The sequence below is a fragment of the Triturus cristatus genome, chromosome 3_1, assembly GCF_964204655.1.
Source record: "Triturus cristatus chromosome 3_1, aTriCri1.1, whole genome shotgun sequence".
Taxonomy (NCBI): Eukaryota; Metazoa; Chordata; class Amphibia; order Caudata; family Salamandridae; genus Triturus; species Triturus cristatus.
The window spans coordinates 1,002,620,224-1,002,635,342 of record NC_140583.1 but is presented as its reverse complement, the minus strand read 5'-3'; positions in this window follow the sequence as shown (position 1 = coordinate 1,002,635,342).

Below are 15,119 nucleotides of genomic sequence, written 5' to 3'. Positions count from 1 at the left end.
TTGAAATAAAATTCTAAGCATTGGTGGGATTCTGACATGCCAGTTGGCATTGGCTCCTGGACATATTTAATGTGGGTGGGGGAGCGGTTCTACCATTTTGGTAAAAGAAAAAAAAGAAAAGTGACAAACCAATACAGATACATGAATAATTATGAGAAAGGATGATGAGTTCTTGGATTTAGCTGGAATGTCAATACTATCTACTCTGCTACTGTGCACCAGCCAATTTAGTTTATGGTGTGCCCTAATCAAGCTTTCAGTGTTGCACTTAACATCTATTGTAGAACATTTTCAGGCAGCCTATTTACCTTGTACTCCTTGGCTGCATTCCACTCCATGGAGTTGCAAAGATATGGTATCAGGTGTTCAAGGATGCCTACCAATGGTGGAACAATTCTCTGAAATCCCCCCATTATGTTCATTTTGCGGATTTGGGATTTTGTGTTATCTTTGTTCAGTAACACTGTGCTGAACTCCTTGGGCCCATGAAGTCCATTCTAAGTGAAACTGTACACTCCATACAAGCATCCCAGTGACATAGTTCAGAACTTGCTTGGGGAAGATGTACGCAAATGCACATAAAACCTGGCATGGAAAGGGTTCTGAAAAGCCACATCATGCCTCCTTCCCTATTATGCAGCTAATAAATGTTGGATTGAATCGGGACAAATTTGAGGAAGGGGTTGCACTGCTTCGGTGGTGAAACTATAGAGATGACTTGGACTATTGAGTGTGTCAGAAACCAAAAGATTCACTATGTATGTTTTCAGGAGCCCTGGCATGATTTATTGAGGCACTCAGAGCATGGCCATTGCCACTTACCAGAATCTTCGCAACCAGGAGACACATATCGGACAGGCACTTTAGTACGTCTGTCACTCACATCCCATTGTGCCAGTGGAGAAAACATAACTGAGATTCTTGAATCATCGCAGGTGTCTGGAGATCACTTAGCTCTACCTAAAAGCCATCCCAACATATTCCCTCACTGACTACCTCATATTTCTTTATTTGCACCATTTATGAGCTGCAGCAAAAGCTTTCCAGAATAATCATCCTGCAATTTTTGAGTTTATACTACATAATTAGTTAATCATTTGGCATCTGGTCCTACAGAGGAGGTTTAGGAGTAGTTGGGTGAGTATTTTTAACATAGGTTTCACAATTCATAGAAGTGGCTTGTGCGCATATTTATCATGGAAGAGTTGGTGAGAAAGAGAATTTGTGGTTACTAATGAGGATTCGCCTAACAAGATGGGGCCTTTGAGAGCTGTCCTCAAGGAGGTTAGAAAAGAGATAGAGCTTGTTGGAACTGGGAGAGTATTTCAGTGCGGGGGACACAGTAAATTGAAGGACTGGAATCTGGATATTTTGGCTGGATGAGTGTAGGTTGAGATTGGATGTAGTTGCAGAAGATTGAGGAGAGATAGTTAGGTGAGTAGCTGTTTATGGCTTTGAAGACTAAATAAAACTATTTACCCTGCGCTCGCTGCATCACCAACTCCGGGTTGCAGTGAGCGCGAGGTAAATCATTTTAATTATTTATTTACTTACTTTACTCCTTGCCATCATATGTCCGACTCCACTACCCCCCGCCTCACCACCCCACAGCACTCCCTCTGCGAGCCGCGACTGGCCTTTACCATGCACACGTAAACAACACAGTTTTTACAATGTACTAACTACTACAATGCATGTTTTCACCACCAAACACACTGTCACGCATATATAGAGAGAATTATTAAATGTGTCATTACCACGCTTACCATTTCCACGTAACACATCAGCACGCATACCATTACAGCGCACCGTTGCAACAAATGCAGAAAAGCACCACTAAATATAAAAAAAGAAAAGAAATTCTAAAAATAACAACAAAAAATTTACAAACAAATATGTTCCAAAACACATTCTACAAATAAACATGATAAATGAAACAATTGATAATACAACTAATATAGAAAAAATGCATTTCCAAACCCAACGTTTGCAACTTAGCCCTATCTTTGTTTTAACCCATTACTTTCACCTTTACCAAATAAAAATGGCTCTCATTTTTCAACAGGAAGTGAAATAAATGTTATCTTTTTATAAACAAAATAATAAACAACACATACTCAATTAACTAAGTGAAAAATGGACATTCCAACACATATCTCTTTAAAATTTTCATCTACCAAACACTTATAAGAATGGCCGCCCACCATTTCACATTTACTACTATAGTGATTAAGTTTGAGAGGACTAAATTGAGACTTGACTACTACAAACTAAACCATCTACCTGTCCAAGTAAGTGACATGTTTACAATTAAATACTTATATTTGCACTGCTTAGTTATACAACACATCTATTAATTTTTATTTTCCTAGTCTTAAAGATTTCAACCACAAACTTTTCAAAATTTGGCCTGACAAAAACATTCTCGTATCGTATATTTAAAATGAATTTACATACAATAATGTTTCAGCTTGATAAAATATTGCTTTTCTAACTTCACGGCATACAGGGTAATTACCTCTAGGCAGGTACTGGACACTGACTAGGAAACAATTACTATCCTACTTCTACAAAGTACTTACCTCAGGGCAGATGCTGGACAGTGACTGAAGGCCAAGATTACTATTCTAACTCCACTTGGTAATTACCCCAGGGCAAGTGCTTGACACTGACTAGGGAAAATTACTATTTTAACTCCACCAAATAGTTACCTCAGGGCAGGTGCTGGACAATGATTAAGGGGAAAAATTACCATTCTAACTCCACAGAGTAATTACCTTAGGGCAGGTGATGGACACTAAGGGGTTGATTAGGATGGCGGAAGGACCGCCACCGCCAGACCGGCAGTGGTGGTCCTTCCGCAATCGCACAGGATTTACCCACCGCCCAATTAGGATCAGTGATTTCATTTGAGATGTCATCAGTGATGTCACTGACCATGTCATGAATGATGTAATGTGTGACGTCATCAGCAGTGCATTGTGGGGGCACAGGTTATAGTTAGCTCAACTAACTATAACAGCCGAATTTCTCTGGTTTTGTACGAGTGAAATGTCCAACTAACTATAGCGTCCCTGAAACCTGTGTTTTTTTCAGTGAATTTCTAAGGTTTTTTAAATGCTCATTTCTAACTATAATGTCCCTACAACCTATGTTTTTTTCAGTGAATTTCAAAGGTTTTTTTAAATGCTAATTTCTAACTATGCCTACAGAAGTAGGACATGTGCAGAAAAAGGAAGATAAGCACAGAAAGAAGCAAGAGAAATGCAGAAAGAGGCAACAGAAGTCCAGAAAGACGAAGAAAGGTGCAGAAAGAAGCAAGAGATATGCAGAAAGATCCAACAGATGGGCAGAAAGAGGCCTTGTTGCAAAGTCATCCTGTGCCCCCAACGTTTTGCTGACTGGTACTGGTGGTATCTGACTCTGACTAACCAGGCCCGGAGCCAGTGCTATACTGAAAGACACTTAGAATACGGGGAAAACACCTACATACACTAGGGTACACTATGGTTTGGGGTACCCCTGTGATTGGCATGACCTCCCCTGTAAGGCACTAGCAGATAATAGGGCAGGGGGATATAAACTACCTCTAAGTCAGAGGTGCAGAAAGATGCAAGAGAAGTGCAGAAAGAAGCAACAGGTGTGCAGAAAGAGGCAAGAACGGTGCAAAAAGAGGGAAGAGGGGTGCAGAAAGAGGCAAGAGAATTGCTGAAAGAAGCAACAGAGGTGTAGAAAGTAGCAAGAGAAGACCAGCAAGAGGCAAGTGAGGTACAGAAAGAACCAACAGTGGTGCAAAAAGAGCCAAGAGGGGTGCAGAAAAAGGTAGGAGGGGTACACAAAGAGGCAAGAGAGGTACAGAAAGGGAGAAGGGATGCAGAAAGAAGGAAGAGAAGTGCAGGAAGAAGTAACAGGTGCTGAATGGTGCAAAGAGTGCAGAAAGAGGGAACAGGGCTACAGAAAGAGGCAAGAGAGGTGCAGAAAGAGAAAAGAGGGGTGCAGGAAGAGGCAAGAAATCTGCAGAAAATAGCAACAGAGGTGCTGAAAGAGGCAAGTGAGGTGCAGAAAGGGGCAAGAAATCTGCAGAAAAAAGCAACAGAGGTGCTGATAGAGGCAAGTGAGTTGCAGAAAGAACCAGGAGAGGTACAGAAAGAGGCAAGAGGGGTGCAGAAAGAAGCAAGAGCAGTGCACAAAGAACCAACAGAGGTGCAAAAAGAGGAAAGAGGGGTGCAGAAAAAGGTAGGAGAATTACACAAAGGCAAGAGAGGTACCGAAAGAGGCAGGAAGGGTGCAGAAAGAAGGAAGAGATGTGCATTAAGAAGTGACAGTGGTGCTGAGAGGCGCGAAGGGTGCAGAAAGAGAAGTACAGAAAGAGGCAACAGAGTTACAGAAAGGGGCAAGAGAGGTGCAGAAGAAGACAAGAAAGGTGCAGAAAGAGGGAACAGGGGCATAGAAAGAGGCAAGAGAGGTGCAGAAAGAGAAAAGAGAGGTGCAAAAAGAGACAAGAGATCTGCAGAAAAAAGTAACAGAGGTGCTGAAAGAGGATAGTGAGGTGCAGAAAGGGGCAAGAGATCTGCAGAAAAAAAGCAAGAGAGGTACTGAAAGGCAAGTGAGGTGCAGAAAGAAGCTAGAGAGGTGTAGAAATAGGCAATAGAAGTGCACAAAGAAGCATCAGGTGCAGAAAGAGGCAAGAGGGGTGCAGAAAGAAAAAAGGTGTTCAAAGAGGCAAGAGGGATGCAGAAAGAGGCAAGAGCAGTGCAGAAAGAACCAAGAGAAGTGCAGAAAGAAGCAACAGAGGTGTAGAAGGACGCACGAGGGGTGCAGAAAGAGGCAAGAGAAGTTCAGAAAGAAGCAACAGGCACAGAAAGAGACAAGAGTGGTGCAGGAAGAGGGAAGCGAGGTATAGAAAGAGGCAAGAGAGGTGCAGATAGAAGCAAGTTAAGTGCGGAAAGAGGCAACAGAGGTACAGAAAGATGCAAGAGAGGTGCAGAAACAAGCAAGAGAAGTGCAGAAAGAGGCAAGAGAGGTGTAGAAAGAAGCAAGAGCAGTGCAGAAAGAACCAACAGAGGTGCAAAAAGAGGCAAGAGGGATGCAGAAAGAGGTAGGAGAGGTGCACAGAGAGGCAAGAGAGGTACAAAAAGAGGCACGAAGTGTGCAGAAAGAAGGAAGAGAAGTGCAGAAAGAAGCAAGAGAATTGCTTACAAAAGCAACAGAGGTGTAGAAAGAAGCAAGAGAAGTGCAGGAAGAGGTAAGTGAGGTGCAGAAAAAAGCAACAGAGGTGCAGAAAGAGGCAAGTGAGGTGCAGAAAGAACCAAGAGAGGTGCAGAAACAGGCAATAGAAGTGCAGAAAGAAGCAACAGATGTGCAAAAAGAGGCAAGTGAGGTGCAGAAGGAGGCAAGAGAACTGCAGAAAGAGGCAAGAGAGTTGCAGAAATAAACAAAAGGGGTGCAGAAAGAGGGAACAGGTGGGCAGACTGATGCAAGAGAGGTGCAGGAAGAGGGGTGCAGAAAAAGGCAAGCGGGGTGCAGAAATTTAGAAATGAGGTACAGGAAGAAGCCAGAGCAGTGCTGAAAGAACCAACAGAGGTGGAAATAGAGGCAAGAGGGGTGAAGAAAGGGATAGGAGAGGTACACAAAGAGGCAAGAGGGATGCAGAAAGAGGCAAGAGCAGTGCAGAAAGAACCAAGAGAAGTGCAGAAAGAAGCAACAGAGGTGTAGAAGGACGCGCGAGGGGTGCAGAAAGAGGCAAGAGAAGTTCAGAAAGAAGCAACAAGCACAGAAAGAGACAAGAGTGGTGCAGGAAGAGGGAAGCGAGGTATAGAAAGAGGCAAGAGAGGTGCAGATAGAAGCAAGTTAAGTGTGGAAAGAGGCAACAGAGGTGCAGAAACATGCAAGAGAGGTGCAGAAACAAGCAAGAGAAGTGCAGAAAGAGGCACGAGAGGTGTAGAAAGAAGCAAGAGCAGTGCAGAAAGAACCAACAGAGGTGCAAAAAGAGGCAAGAGGGATGCAGAAAAAGGTAGGAGAGGTGCACAGAGAGGCAAGAGAGGTACAAAAAGAGACAAGAAGTGTGCAGAAAGAAGGAAGAGAAGTGCAGAAAGAAGCAAGAGAATTGCTGACAAAAGCAACAGAGGTGTAGAAAGAAGCAAGAGAAGTGCAGGAAGAGGTAAGTGAGGTGCAGAAAAAAGCAACAGAGGTGCTGAAAGAGGCAAGTGGGGTGAAGAAAGAATCAAGAGAGGTGCAGAAAAAGACAAGCAAGGTGCAGAAAGAGGGAACAGGGGCATAGAAAGAGGCAAGAGAGGTGCAGAAAGAGGCAGGAGGGGTGCAGAAAGAAGGAAGAGATGTGCATTAAGAAGTGGCAGTGGTGCTGAAAGAGGCACGAAGGGTGCAGAAAGAGAAGTGCAGAAAGAGGCAACAGAGGTACAGAAAGAGGCAAGAGAGGTGCAGAAAAAGACAAGAAAGATGCAGAAAGAGAGAACAGGGGCATAGAAAGAGGCAAGAGAGGTGCAGAAAGAGACAAGAGATCTGCAGAAAAAAGCAAGAGAGGTGCTGAAAGGCTAGTGAGGTGCAGAAAGAAGCAAGAGAGGTGCAGAAATAGGCAATAGAAGTGCAGAAAGAAGCAACAGGTGCAGAAATAGGCAAGAGGGGTGCAGAAAGAAAAAAGGTGTTCAAAGAGGCAAGAGGGATGCGGAAAGAGGCAAGAGCAGTGCAGAAAGAACCAAGAGAAGTGCAGAAAGAAGCAACAGAGGTGTAGAAGGAGGCACAAGGGGTGCAGAAAGAAGGAAGAGAAGTGCAGAAAGAAGCAACAGAGGTACTGAAAGAGGCACGAAGGGTGCAGAAAGAGGCAAGAGAAGTTCAGAAAGAAGCAACAGGCACAGAAAGAGACAAGAGTGGTGCAGGAAGATGGAAGCAAGGTATAGAAAGAGGCAAGAGAGGTGCAGATAGAAGCAAGTTAAGTGCAGAAAGAGGCAACAGAGGTGCAGAAAGATGCAAGAGAGGTGCAGAAACAAGCAAGAGAAGTGCAGAAAGAGGCAAGAGAGGTGTAGAAAGAAGCAAGAGCAGTGCAGAAAGAACCAACAGAGGTGCAAAAAGAGGCAAGAGGGATGCAGAAAGAGGTAGTAGAGGTGCACAGAGAGGCAAGAGAGGTACAAAAAGAGGCAAGAAGTGTGCAGAAAGAAGGAAGAGAAGTGCAGAAAGAAGCAAGAGAATTGCTGACAAAAGCAACAGAGGTGTAGAAAGAAGCAAGAGAAGTGCAGAAACAGGCAATAGAAGTGCAGAAAGAAGCAACAGATGTGCAAAAAGAGGCAAGTGAGGTGCAGAAGGAGGCAAGAGAACTGCAGAAAGAGGCAAGAGAGCTGCAGAAACAAACAAAAGCGGTGCAGAAAGAGGGAACAGGTGGGCAGACTGATGCAAGAGAGGTGCAGGAAGAGGGGTGCAGAAAAAGGCAAGCGGGATTCAGAAATTTAGAAAAGAGGTGCAGGAAGAAGCCAGAGCAGTGCTGAAAGAACCAACAGAGGTGGAAAAAGAGGCAAGAGGGGTGCAGAAAGGGATAGGAGAGGTACACAAAGAGGCGAGAGGGGTACAGAATGAGGTAGGAGGGGTGCAGAAAGAGGAAGAGAACTGTAGAAAGAAGCAACAGAGGTGCTCTGAAAGAGGCACGAAGGGTGCAGAAAGAGACAAGACAGGTAAAGAAAGAAGTAACAGAGGTACAGAAAAAGGCAAGAGTGGTGCAGAAAGAGGGGAGAGGTGTAGAAAGAGGCAAGAGAGTTGCACAAAGAGGGAAGAAAGGAGCAGAAACAGGCAAAAGGAGTGCAGAAAGAAGCAAGTGAGGTGCAGAAAGAGGCAAGAGAGTTACAGAAAGAGGCAAGTGAAGTGGAGAAGGAGGCAAGAGAACTGCAGAAAGAGGCAAGAGAGGTGCAGAAAGAGGCAAGTGAGCTGAAGAAAGAAGCAAGATAAGTGCAGAAAGAAGCAACAGAAGTCTAGAAAGAGGGAAGGGAGGTGGAGAGAGAGGCAAGAGGGGTGCAGAAAGAAGCAAGACAGGTGTAGAAAAAAACAAAAGAAGTGCAGGAAGAAGGAACAGAAGTGCAGAACGAGGCAAAAGGGGTGCAGAAAGATGTAAGAGGGGTGCACAAAAAGGTAAGAGGTGCAGAAAGAGGCAAGAGGGGTACAGAAAGAAGCAAATGATGTGCAGAAAGAGGCAACAGAGGTGCTGAAAGCAGAAGATATTTTCAGAAAGAGGCAAGAGAAGTGCAGAAAGAAGCAACAGAAATGCAGAAAGAGGCAAGAGAGGCGCAGAAGGAAGCAAGAGTGGCTTGCACACCATTAGTACCAATTTAGCACCCACATTTAGCAATAAGTAACAGGTGACCATTCTAGGTTTGCAAAGTGCCTTCCACTACGCTGTAACACTTGTTGCTGCATTTTTGGTAACACTTGAGCCGTTTGAGCTAGAAACAAGGCTTTTTTTGTTCAAATCTGCAGATTAGGGAGCAGATGATGGATTATGTGGCTAATGCGGAAAATGGATAATTGTGCGAAAGTCGGTGCTGCCAAACAGTCACATAATTTCAGTGGCCCTGCTCATACCTCTGACTAGGTCCACAAGTGCTCCTCAGTGATTCCTTCTTTTTCTGTCTCACTGAGTTCAGAGTTGAGCTTCTATGGAAACAAGGAAGACTAAACCAGAGGTTACCACTCCACAACACAGACTACCATACCACATAATTACTCTCCATAACACATAATCTCACTCTACATAATTCCTATAAAATAAATACCACATACTTTCTATCCACATAATTTCACTGCACAACGTACCACATAATTCCACTACATACAATGTATATCCACTCCACTCCAAAAACATTAGTAAAAAACTTTTACCTTTACAATGCCAATAGCTCTAACTCCACAAATGTGAAATCTATTATATTGCAAACACTTCTTTAACTAGTAGTTGCGTTTGCAGAGTGTTGGAGAAATAGTGCTGGGCCTCCAACCAGCACTCAGGAATTCCACTGCTTAGGACTTACAGGAGGGCTTCTTGGCCCCAAAAGTCCCTCAGAAGTAAATTGGACTTCATCCCCCATCCCGTAGTCTGCCAGGAGGTGCTTTTTCAGAGTGGTGGAGAAAGGGGGGGGGTGTGGCCTCCGAAGACATCCTTGGGGGCCAACTACCCCTCCTATTACTTCCAGTAAATCCCACACAGCAGGATTGCTAAATTCTCATAGCAGGCCACACCCCCTTTGCCCACCACTCTGCAAACACGCTTCCTGATGCGCTCTTGGATGGGGATTGAAGTCCCCTTTGCTACTGGGGGTTCATTAGGGGCCAACTAGCCTACCTCTGACCTCCAGTAAGCCCCACACAGTGGGATTGCTGAGAGGTAGACACAGGCCATGCCCCCTTTCTCCACCACTCTGCAAACGCCCCTCCTGGCATACTCTTGGTTGGGAGGTGAAGTCCCCTCTCCTCCTGAGGGTCCCTGGGGGCCAACTAGCCCGCCTGTTACCTCCAGTAAGCCCCATACAGCTGGATTGCTGAGAGTGCTCAAAGGCCACGCCCCCTTTGCCCTCCACTCTGCAAACATGCTCCCTGATGCGCTCTTGGATGGGGATTGAAGTCACCTTTGCTGCTGGGGGTCATTAGGGGCCAACTAGCCTACCTCTTTCCTCCAGTAAGCCCCACAAAGTGGGATTGCTGAGAGGTGGACACAGGCCATACCCCCTTTCTCCACCACTCTGCAAACGCCCCTGCTGGCATACTCTTGGTTGGGAGATGAAGTCCCCTCTCCCCCGGAGGGTCCCTGGAGGCCAACTAGCCCTCCTGTTACCTCCAGTAAGCCCCATACAGCTGGATTGCTGAGAGTGCTCAATAGCCATGCCCCTTTTTACACCACTCTGCAAACGCAACTCCTCATGCACTGCTGCTAGGGGAATGAACTCCAATTTAGTCCTGAGGTCCTCAGGACTCAAGAGGACCTCATCGCCTCACCTGCAGTGCGGCACGAGGCGCATTTGCAGAGTGGTGTAAAAAGAGGCGTGGCCTCGGACCACCTCTCAGCAATCCAGCTGTGTGGCACTTACTGGAGGTACATGGTGAGCTAGTTGGCCCCCAGGGACACTCGGTATTCAAGGAGACTTAATCCCCCAACTTAGAATGCCCCAGGAGGTGCGTTTGCAGAGTGGTGCAGGGAGGAGCCAGGGCCTCCGGTGAGATGCCGGCTTTTTATTTTATACAAATTGTTAGAAGGGTGGCTGTGTGGCCCCCTTCTTTCAATATTTTTTGGGCCCTGGGGACCCCATCCCCTAGGGCCTGCCACATTTAAAAAAAGAAAAGGGGTCGGGGTCGCCAGTAGGTAGTTATAGTTAGGACCTTGTTTCCATAGGAAAAGCATTTTTTGATTTGCCAATAACTTTGGCGCCGTTTGACGAATCTTCACGAAATTTTCAGAACTGATTGTTTACTCAGGTCAGCTCCAGCCTCGATTAGTCAAGCGGGGGACGAGAAAAAAGGGGGGTCCCAAAACGTGTTTTCGCATGTTAATTTCCATAGGAAAGTAACACAGTTCCAACCTGAACTGCTGAACGGAATTACACCTAATTTGGCAGAGAGATAGCACTTGGAACAGAAAGCACACTTTTTTTTAAATGGTGTAAATCCGTTCAGTAGTTTTTGAGATATGTAAAGATTTACAGATATCGATATTTGAAAATTGTGAGATCCGATTGGTTGAGCCCTCCCGAGCTCGAGCTTGCCTCTGATTGGCTGCCAAGACTTCAAACCAGGAAGTGTTGGCAGTCATATTGTGACTCGGTACTGAGGGAGAAGGAAAAAGGTGAGATAAACATTAAAAAAGAAGAAAAGGGGGCAGGGTAAAAATACCCTGACCCCCTAAGCCTGGTCAGGGGGTCCCACAGAGACCCCCAGGACCCAAAAAAGCATTTTTTTAAAACAAATTCGGCTGGATTCATGCACCAGGCGCAACTCTGGCCACGAACCTTTTAAAAAATGAAGCCGTGGGCTCCCGAGCTTACTTTTTTAAAGCCCCCGGATGGGCCAGGTCCCGGGGGCAATCCCAATTTATGTAGCGTGCCCCTGCAGCCCCAGGAACCACCACCTCCCCGGGGCTTTATTATTTATGTGCAGGAGGCACAGGGCCCCCGCAGCCCCGAAGACCGCCACCCCCCCGGGGCATTCTTAATTATGTTCTTGGGGCCTCACGGCCCCCCCAAACCCTGGGGACTGCCACCTCCCCGGGGCTTAAATAACATTACAAAAGTGTGGGGGAGGCTCCTGCCCCTCCCCACACTGCCCCGTGGACCACCACCTCTCCGGGGCATACTTTATTTAAATACGGGGGTCCGCTGCGGACCCACGGCCCCGGGGACCACCACCTCCCCGGGGCTATGCAAATGATGGGAGGGGGGCCGCACGCCCCCCCCTCCTGGAGCCCCTAATGGCCCTGGGGACTGCCACCCCCAGGGTCTGCTCCTGCAATGTCCCGGGGTGCCCACCCCGGGACATTGCCATTTTCAATGACAGGGCGGGAGCCGTGTGGCTCCTGACCTGTCATTGCAAATTCTACTTCGCTTCATGGAAGCAAGAAACCTGCTCTTGCTTCTATGAAGCAAAGCATGCTCAGCAGCTCCCCTTGCCCAAAAGCAATGCCAGCTCCCGCAGGATGCGGGGAGCTGGCTGGGACTGCGGAGGAATTGCAGATCTATCGCGGTTCCCAACATGAGGGCTGGCATGGGGGATGGGGCCCAGGAGAGGGGGCCACTCGGCCCCCTCCCATTACATTTTCTTTTTAAAAAGGCTGGCCAGGTCCTGGGGTATGGGGTCCTCGGGGCCATAATTGGCCCAGGGCAGGGGGGCCACATGGCCCCCTCCTGGGAAAAAAAAGGAGTAATAAAAAAAAGGAAGGCCGGCCCCTGGGTAGGGGCCCCGAGGGCCATAATTAGCCTCTGTAGGGAGACCACACGGCCCCCCTCCAACAAAAAAATGAACAAGGCTGGCCAGGCCCCAGGGGATGTGGTCCCCAGGGCCATAATTGGCCTCAGGAGGGGGGCCGTGTGGCCCCTCTCCCATAAAATAAAATATATATATATATAAAAAGAAACCGGCAACTCGCCGGAGGCCCGCCCCTTCCCTACATGACCTGCAAACACGCCTCCGGCCGTGTTCTGCATTGGGGGATTAATTACCCGTTGCTAGTGAGGGTCCCTGGGAGCCAACTAGGCCACCAGGAACCTTCAGTAAGCCCCACGCAGTGGAATTGCTTGGAGGTGGTACAAGGTCTCGCCCCTTTTTACACCACTCTGCAAACGCGCCTCTTGGCACACTGCTGGTGGGGTGATGAAGTCCCCTTGTGTACTGAGGACCTCAGGACTGAAGTGGACTTCATCCCCCAAGCAACAGGGCACCAGGAGGCACGTTTGCAGAGTGGGGTAAAAAGGGAGAATGGCCTCGTACCACCTCTCAGCAATTCCACTGCGTGGGGCTTACTGGAGGTTCCTGGTGGCCTAGTTGGCCCCCAGGGAGCTTCACTAGCAAAATGGAATTAATCCCCCAATGCAGAGCGCGCCAGGAGGTGCGTTTGCATAGTGGTGGAGAAAGGGGAATGGCCTGTTAAAAAACTTAGAAATTCACTGAAGAAACCATAGGTTTCAGGGATGTTATAGTTAGAAATTAGCTTTTAAAAAACCTTAGAAATTCACTGAAAAAACACAGGTTTCAGGGACCTTATAGTTATCATTCATGACATGGTCAGTGTCATCACTGATGACATCTTAAATGACATCACTGATTACATCATCCACGTGATAATCTGAGGCAACTCCTCACACCCTAATATAACCTTTGATTCACCCACTCTAAAATTCAAACTACTATTTTCGAAACCATAAACACATCAATACCAGTTACTACATACCCACTCACTGATTCCTAGGTGTACACACACATCCACTCAGTCACCTATACAGTCACTCATACATGCAGTCACTCATCAATACAGCACTATCATATGCACTCATACACCTATAAAGACACTCACACACTGACACTCATTCATAGAGTTACTCACACACCTAGTCAGTCATGCAAAGAATCAATCACACCCCCATTGACTCACCTATGCAGTTATACACACACCACCTCACTTATTCATACAGATACTAACACATACTTACTCTCTTATACAATCACTGATACAAGCCCACACTCATCCATACAGCCACTCTCACAAACACTCATTCTCACATATAGTCATTTATATACTCCAACACTCACATATACTGCCTTTCACATATGTAGTTACTCACACATGTACCATTGAGACATCCATTCACTCACCAACACACCCATTCACACACTCACCCATGCATACAGCCCTTCACAGATGCACTCTTGAACTCATAAACCCAGTGAATCACCCACACACAGAGTCACATACCCCTCACCCACCCACACATACACCCAGGCACCCATACAGATACTCAGACAACCAATCAATAACCCATATAGACACTCATAGCTACTCACCAACCCATGCAGCTGGTTACACACCAACTGACAGACTGATACAGACATTCACACAGTTTAGTCACTAACCCATGCATTCAGTAAGACATGTTTAATCACTAATTTATACAGTCAGTCACACACCTACTAAATCATCCATTCAAACACTTAAACACCCACTCATTCTTAAATACACCTTGGCATTTATATATATAAAACATATTTAAGCTTTACAGAAACCCATAGTCACTGGATGATGTCATCAGTGATGTCATTTGAGATGTCATCAGTGATGTCATCAGTAATTACACTGACCATATCATGAATGATGTAATATGTAATGTCATCAGCAGTGCATTGCGGGGGTGCGAGTTATAGTTAGCTCAACTAACTATAAGGGCCGAATTTCTCTTGTTTTGTATGAGGGAAATGTCCAACTAACTACGTCTTTGAAACCTGTGGTTTTTTCCAGTGAATATATATATATATGTTACTACCCGATTATTAATACACTTTCCTACCAATACCCCTATATCCCTTACATGCCACCCCTAAAACGTATTATAATTTAGAAAACATTAATTACTTAATATCAAAGTATTGATACACTTCACCACCCAACACCCCCAAATCCCTTACACCCCGTCCCTAAAAATAATCATTAAAAAATATATTTATGAAAACTAATTATAAAATTAATATTTACTAAATACCTATGACATCTACTTACTAATATACTTACCCATATACTTACATATTTGTGGTAATGACAGTCGCGATAAAACACATAAGAACAAATTATACTAGCAGTAACAAAATGAGTGTTAATGACACTAGCTATAAAACACAAAAGCCATAATAAACCAGTAGTAAGAAAATGCATGGTAATGACACTAGTTGTAAAAACACTTAAGTAGTAATGACACTAGTGGTAAAAAAAATGGTTGTAATTACACATGCGTGCTAAATACCTAGGTCCAAATATAGTTGTAAACTCATGTGTGGTAATTACATTAGTTGTAAAGATATAGCGGTTTTAATAACCTCTCTGGTAAAGACAAAAGCATGGTTAAGACTACGTTGTAAAGGTACATTGTGGTTTAGACTACATTGTAAATACGTTTTCCTAGCTGGAGAGCTACCAGTAGCTCAAGAGCTACTGGTTGGAGAAGCCAAAAAGTAATTCATTTAGGGAAGAAGTTAGTCAAAGCCAGCAAGAAGGTGTCCCAGGAGAAAATGACAGCTGTGTTACAGATGGCTGCAACCTATATGCGGAGAGAGTTGAGGTGATTCTTTGGTATCGTGGGTTTTTGAAGGCAGTGGATTCTGTATTTTTCCCTTATAATCCAGCCCCTTCACCAATGGACAAGGTAGGATGTCTCCAATCCAGTGCCCGGGTCAAGGGATTGTCAAAAGTCATTCTTGGAGATTAAAGATCCTTTGTTTTCATCCCCAGCCATGGGTATGGCAGATTACATAAAGAATGTTCTCTATACTGCACTAAGATGGAGGGCTGCTCTTTGTATGATATGATGCCATGGTGATCGATAATGAATTGTTGCTTTTATTTTCACCTACCTTTAATCCTATAGAGATGGCTC